At 54.3% G+C, this 6,830-nt stretch overlaps 1 protein-coding gene across 2 annotated transcripts in view; it reads right to left on the reverse strand.

Moving 5' to 3' along the window:
- Positions 1–1,971, reverse strand: part of CALU (calumenin) — a 30,461-nt gene extending 28,490 nt beyond the window's left edge. For both annotated transcript variants that reach the window (XM_058655038.1, XM_004592515.4), the window contains exon 1: positions 1,841–1,971. The gene's annotated coding sequence lies outside the window, so the exon portion shown is untranslated. The remainder of the gene's footprint in view (positions 1–1,840) is intronic.
- Positions 1,972–6,830: the final 4,859 nt, after the last annotated feature.

Genomic DNA, 6,830 nt, shown 5'->3' on the forward strand with positions numbered 1-6,830 from the left:
TTAGCCAGCCGAGGCAACAATGTTATTCCACTGTCCCAACTCTCACCCATAAATCACAGCTTCAGCAAGCCCACACTGAAGACTTCAGCAAGATACCTACTGCTGTATGGCCTAGCAAGCATTTCGCTTTAAAAAAAAAAAGATTTACTTTTACTGGAAAGGCATATTTTGCAGAGAGGAGGAGACACAGAAAAATCTACCACCCGCCAAAGCAGGGGGTCTCCTCTGGGTCTCCCACATGGGTGTAGGGTCCCAAGGACTTGGACTATCCTCTGTTGCTTCCCCAGGCCATAAATAGGGAACTGGTGGGGGGGGGGTGTGGAGCAGCCAGGACCTAACTGGCACACATATGGGATGCTGGTGCTCTTACAAGCAGAGGATCAGTCAACTGAACCACTACGCCAGGCCCCCTAGCAAGCACTGCTAACTCAATATCTCTGGCGGTTCCTGGACCTACTGACAGCCAGGGCCAATTCATGTTACAGGAACTCTGTTAATATCAAAAAGTACGGAGCTGGACTGGTGCGGTGTATATAAGGGGCTTATCTCTTCACAAGCCACTGGATACCTGGAAGCAAACTAATACTAAGCAGAGGATGAGGAGCTGGCCTCAAAAGCTGTACCGAGCACCGTCTGCTCACTGCCAGTTTTCTGAGTGCCTGGTTCTCGTAATTTTTCAAAGAATGCCACCTGAGCACCCTGAACCACGGTTAAGTTGGCTCGGGCTGACTTACCTCTTCCAAACACAGACACAATCTACAGGTTGTCTCTGAAACCGCGTTTGGCCCACACCACAGAGATTGCAAAAGATGCTTATCAGCTGGTTGCTAAAGTTGACTGGATCAAGTCAAACAGGTACCCGTCTGTGGTCAAGTTCCCATCTACAGCTAAGATGAACTTCACGGGAGTTTCCAAGGTTCTCTGGCTCCAAGCTGAGTACAAACCGCTCTAACTATAAACAAAGCAGAAGCAATGGGAGTCCTGATTCAGGAACACCAACTTTATGGTCCATGGCAGAAAGGGAATGCAATTCAACTGGGGCTTTACACACTGAGGGATTCAGATCAAAGGCCCACCAGTTTGCACCTTGATACAAAAGTACCCTGGACACTTGCAAACCACTTAACGGCAGCAGGAGGGACTTAAGTCGGCTTCCGAACCCAGCAGGCCAAAAAGCAGCATTAGGGGCTGGAAGGAACAGAGCTTAAGGGGGAAAAATGCATTTCCCTGATAAAGCTTTTTAAAACTACTCTCCTCCTCTCCTTCGTAAACAGTTACAAAAGATGCCTTTGAACCCTCACACGGTACTCTCACCCGTTCTTTCTTCCCCTTGGTTCCCCCACATTTCAAGTAGACGAACACGACTTTGTCGGCACCTGCACCCCGACCTGGGCTGGGCTGGGCGGTCAGATACAGACAGCCCGGCGAGCGCAGAGCTGCAGTCCAGAGACCGCAGCACCGTCCAGCTGCCCTCTGACCTTCGGGAGGCAAACAAAAAGTGTCGCCCGAGGCCGAGGCAATGGCCGGCGTTGGCCCACGCGGAGGACCACTACACGCGGCTGGCCACGCACAGGCCACCACCCAGCAGGCCACACAGCCGCAGGGCCCCAGCCTCCAGCCCAGAGCGCGCGGACAACCGCACGGCGGGCTCGTCGGTCCAGGCTCCCGCACGCCAGGCCCGGGATGGTGAGCAGGCTCTGGCCCAGGACCCCGGCGCCAGCCGAGAACTCGGGCCCCGAAGGAGCTGGGCGCGCGTCGCTCGCGGAGCGCGGCCCGGGAGCAAACAGAAGGCGAACCAGGGCGCGACGGTGGGACGGGGACCGCGCGCCTCGACACCTACCCTTCCTCCCCTCGTCGCTCCCGCCGCACCGGCTGCCGCGGCCGCCGCTCTCCCACCGGCTCGGCTCACGCGCGCAAGCACCGCCCCGCCGGAAGCAGCCCCGCGCCCCGCCTCGCCGCCGGCTTTCCGGCCAGTCCTGCACAGCCCCGCCGCTGACGCGCAGCTCACTTGGGCCGCCATTGGTCCCACGGTGGCGCGGCAGGGATTGGCTGGAAAGCGCCACGTCCCCACGAGCGCGCGGAGCTGCGTGGGCCGGCTTCCCGCCCAGCCCTGGCCCCGGGGCTGTGGGGATGGTAGGTGGGCCGCGGCCCCAGCGCGGCTCGGCCTGTGGGCGCGGCCGCCTGCCCGCCACGTCCCCGCTCTCAGCGCATGGCTCGGCCTCTGCCTCCCCGGGCGGCCGTAACTCGGTCGCGGACTGTCGTGAACGGTTCTGTTCCTTTGTGCCCTGCCGCTGGACACGGTGTCTCCGGAGGGTTTTTACTTTTTACCTACAGTAGCGTGTAGTTCTACTCCTAGACGGCCATGATGGCGTCCCCCGAGGGCCTCTCCTTTCACTTCTCAAGGTTTTGTGTTCGCGCAGCGGTACCTTGCCCGTTCTCTGTCCTGGGAAGGCCAATAGACGTCCCATTTCAAAGGTTAGCTCTGGCACGCCTTTGCTGCACCGGCTAAGCATAGCAGTTCCTCCCTTTGTTGCCTTGCAGGGCACTTGGTATCTTCAGTTCGAAGTCAGACAATGATTTTTCCTCTGGAATCTACTCCAGCGTTGGGATCAGCTTTACTGCCCCCCTCCCAGTCCCCGGCCAAAGTCAAAATCTGTCTTTTACATGAACTGAATGAGGTGGAACCCAGGCTCGTCAGTGATTTAAAAGGAACACGGGAAATCATTACTCATTTTCAAGTCCTGAAATTAAAACAAGTATTAAAAATGAAGGCTACGACATTTTCAAACTCAAATGGAATATTAATCGGTTCTTAGCATGCGGAATCTCTGTAGTTGAAAAGTCAGTTTCGACAACTACTAACCCCATGGAAGAATTAACTGCAATATTCTTAATCTGCTTTTTAAGATGTTTATTGTTATTTATTTGAGAAACAGAAAATCTTTTATCTATTGGCTCACTCCTCAAATGTGGCCTGAAATGCCATGTAGGGTGACAGGCACCCAAGCACTTTAGCTGTCATCTGCCGCCTCCCAGAATGTGTGTGAGCAGGAAGTTGGATCGGAAGTGGAGTAACTGGTATTGAACCAGCAGGTTGGGAGGGGGAGAGGACATCACCAAATCACCCATCCTGCTGGGCAGCTGCCCAGGCCTTTTCCCTCGAAGCGTCAAGAGGAAAGGTTGACAACTAATGCTTCGTGCTTTCGGACAGTGCGGTGACAGTGGCCTCAGCGTAGCCGGAGAAGGCTTCATGGGCAGGCGTGATTCAGGCTGGACTAAGGAAATCCCACGGCGGTATTCAGCAAGAGAAGCAGGGTCAAGGGTAAGTGTGAGCCCGAAGAGAGGCAAATTCTCAGGCCAGGTAATGAACGAGAAATGTTAAAAAAAAAAAATGATAATGATGATGAAGGAGCCATGCAGGGAGAGCTTTGATGATAAACTGTGATGGGTGGTGGGAAGGCATGCCAGTCGGAGCTGAAGGCAGTGGGGTTCGGGGGTCTCCTGGCAGATTTGTGCTTTAGTTGGGGGTGGCATGAAATGGAATGTGTTCTTGGAGGGACGCACATCTGCTAACGGGGATGAACTCTCAGCAGGTGTGACTTCAACAGCTGTCCTCAACAGGCCTCTTGGAAGCCGGGTACTGTGCTGGGACAGGACAGTGTCCCTGTCCTCCCCTTAGTAAGAGAGCTGTCCATCCCAGATAAGTCTAGTGAGGATGGACAGAGTATGACTGTCAGAGATGGGGCCTTCTACCTTGACGTTCCCTGAGGGACAGGGCCTAACTAGCAAGGGAAAGGCCCATGGAAATGAACCCTTGTGTGCAGGAGGGATCTGAAATGCAGAAGTAACAGGTCCTGGACCTTGTAAGCACCTGGATGAAACAAATGAAGGGGGCCCACTCGAAAATTATGTTTCTTATTTTAATTTTATTTTTTTAAATACTGTTTACGTAGCTGAGAGGGATGCATAGGGTGGGGAGGGTAGAGGTATGGAGAAAGGTGGGTGGGACAAATGTTTCTGTTCTTTTTTCTACTGTATCTGCAGGAGGGAAGGGGAAGGGGCCACTCAGCTGTCAAGCAACACCAGCACTCAGGGCTGTGGAATAGTCATTTGGTCACACCTAGACACCTCGATGTGGGGGAAGACTGTCGAAGGTGTTATCAAGTGGTTCTGATAGTTCTGAAACATTGCTGGCTTTATCACACCAAGGTCTGTTGGCTGACCAAGTCCACCTCAGCACATCCACAGACCCAGACACTTGCTGCAAAGCTCAGTCAGGAGAGACATCCAACCTGTTCTACCTTCCGTCCTCTGATGAGCTACCTGACCTCTTCTTGCTGGCCCAGATGAGCTGGCCTTCATGTCCCCTAGTGCATCTGGGTGTGCTATCCACTGCACAGGTTTCAGCAACTGAGGAGGCCTAATCCTGATACATGCACCCAAGTCAGACCACAGAATATCTTATGCTTTTTCCCATGGTCGGGGTCTGAGTTCAGCAGTCTAGTTGGAGAGTTCCCAAGAAACCTCACCTATGTAATGTCAGGCAATCTTGTGTGCACCAGCTAGTGCAGGGTCCGGTTCGGTCTGTCATCTGCACCAGCCAATGCATAAACCAGGGGATGCAGCTGCCTGGCTAATTCTGCCCCCAGCCCCATCAACCACACAAACTAATGGGTGCTGTAGCCTATACCAGCCCAGCATGCCACAAGCCCAGTCAGACACAGCAGCAGGTACTGTGGCCTAGTTGGAGTGACCCCCAATAGCCCCCACAAGCCTCACCCCAAATCTTGGTTTTTGAGTGTGCTGGCATGTGCTGCAGCCTAACCCTGCCCATCCTGTATCCCATCTGGCTCTGAAAACCCAAAGGTGCTGCAGTTTAACTCTGCCCTATTTGCCTCCAGGCCTGGCTGATATCTATGCTGATGGGTATTGCCACCTTGTCCAACCTTGCCAGCCCTTAGCCCTTAGTGGGAGCTGCAGCTTAGCAGAGGAGCACCCACGGTTCCCCTGCAAGGCCAGCTCCCAGCCCAGGATCTTGAGCTTGCCAGGGGGTACTCTGGTCCATCCTGACATGACTCGTACCCACTCCCAGCACTTGCCAGTGGGTTCTGCAGCCTAGTCTGATTGGCCCACAGAAGTGCAGCAGCCTAATCCAGCCTGACTGATCCCCAGACCCTGCCCACACATATACCATCAGGTGTTGCAGCCTTGCCAAGCAGCGCAACTTCTAGGACCACGAAAGAATCTTTTTTTTTTTTTTTTAAGATTTATTTTTATTTTTTTTAAAGATTTATTCATTTTATTACAGCCAGATATACACAGAGGAGGAGAGACAGAGAGGAAGATCTTCCATCCGATGATTCCCTCCCCAAGTGAGCCGCAATGGGCCCATGCGCGCCAATCCGAAGCCGGGAACCAGGAACCTCTTCCGGGTCTCCCACGCGGGTGCAGGGTCCCAATGCATTGGGCCGTCCTCGACTGCTTTCCCAGGCCACAAGCAGGGAGCTGGATGGGAAGTGTTGCTGCCGGGATTAGAACCGGCACCCACATGGGATCCCGGGGCTTTCAAGGTGAGGACTTTAGCCGCTAGGCCACGCCGCCGGGCCGAAGATTTATTTTTATTAAAAGGGCAGATGTACAGGAAGAAAGAGGAAGATTTTCTATCCATTGGTTGACTTCCCAAATTGCCATAACAGCCAGAGCTGAGCCTATCCAAAACCAGGGTGCCAGCAGTTTCCTCCAGGTCTTCCATGAGGGTACAAGGTCCCAGGGCTTTGGGCCACCCACTGCTTTCCCAGGCAACAGGCAGGGAGCTGGATGGGAAGTAGAGCCGCTGGAACATGAACTGGAGCCCATATGGGATCCTGGCACATTCAGAGTGAAGATTTTAGCCACTGAGCCATCATGTCAGGCCCAATAAACAAGGTTATTAGCACAGTACTTAGGGTGAGAGGTGGTGATTGGTGCCAGGGAGCCCAGTGAAGGCAGCAGGAGAACAGGAAGTGTCAGGACTGACAGGAGTGGCGCTGCCATCTTAGAAAGGGTTGCCAAGGAAGGCCTCAGGGTGATGCTTCGGGGAACATTCCAGGAAAAAGGAACAGCAGGGCCAAGGCCCTGGGCATGCTGGGAGTGTGCGTAAAGTGGCCAGAAGTGGTGGGTGGAGCACAGTAGTGAGGCTGGTGAGGACCTGAGGTTAGAAATGAAGCAGTAGGGGATGAGGGAGGGGCAGGCCCTTCGGGGCAGTGCAAGGATGACAGGGCAGTGAGGCAGACACTGTGGGAGAGATGGGCTATTTTCCAAACTGTTTCCTCTGCAGCCTGTGCATCTGGCTGACGGCATTTCCGTATGGCTGAGCTCTGGCCCCAGGGAGCAGGGGAGCGGCCCTGTGCTTTGCTTCTTCCTGGAGCTGTTCACTTAGCAGACACTAAGGAACCCTGTCAGCATCTCGGGGTGGTAGCAGACATAGGAGTGGTCAAGACAGGGTCTGGAGGGATCAGGGAATCGCCAGCATACCAGGCCTGAACATGAAAGGTCATGCTACCTTGCCTCACTACTACCGTGGGGACCCTCCTCAGCCTTAGACCCCAAACTCCATACAGGACACCAGGGGGGACAAGCAAATCCAAATTAAAGAGCGGGCTGGGGAAGGTCTAATGCTTGGATAACACGTAATGGCTTAGGGGCTGGCACAGTGGCTCAACTGGGCAATCCTCTGCCTGCCTGCAAGCACCACCATGCAATATGGGCACAGGTTCGTGTCTCAGCCGCTCCGCTTCCCATCCATCTCCCTGCTTGTGGTCTGGGAAAGCAGTGGAGAATGGTCCAAATCC

This window comes from Ochotona princeps, chromosome 25, assembly GCF_030435755.1.
Source record: "Ochotona princeps isolate mOchPri1 chromosome 25, mOchPri1.hap1, whole genome shotgun sequence".
Taxonomy (NCBI): Eukaryota; Metazoa; Chordata; class Mammalia; order Lagomorpha; family Ochotonidae; genus Ochotona; species Ochotona princeps.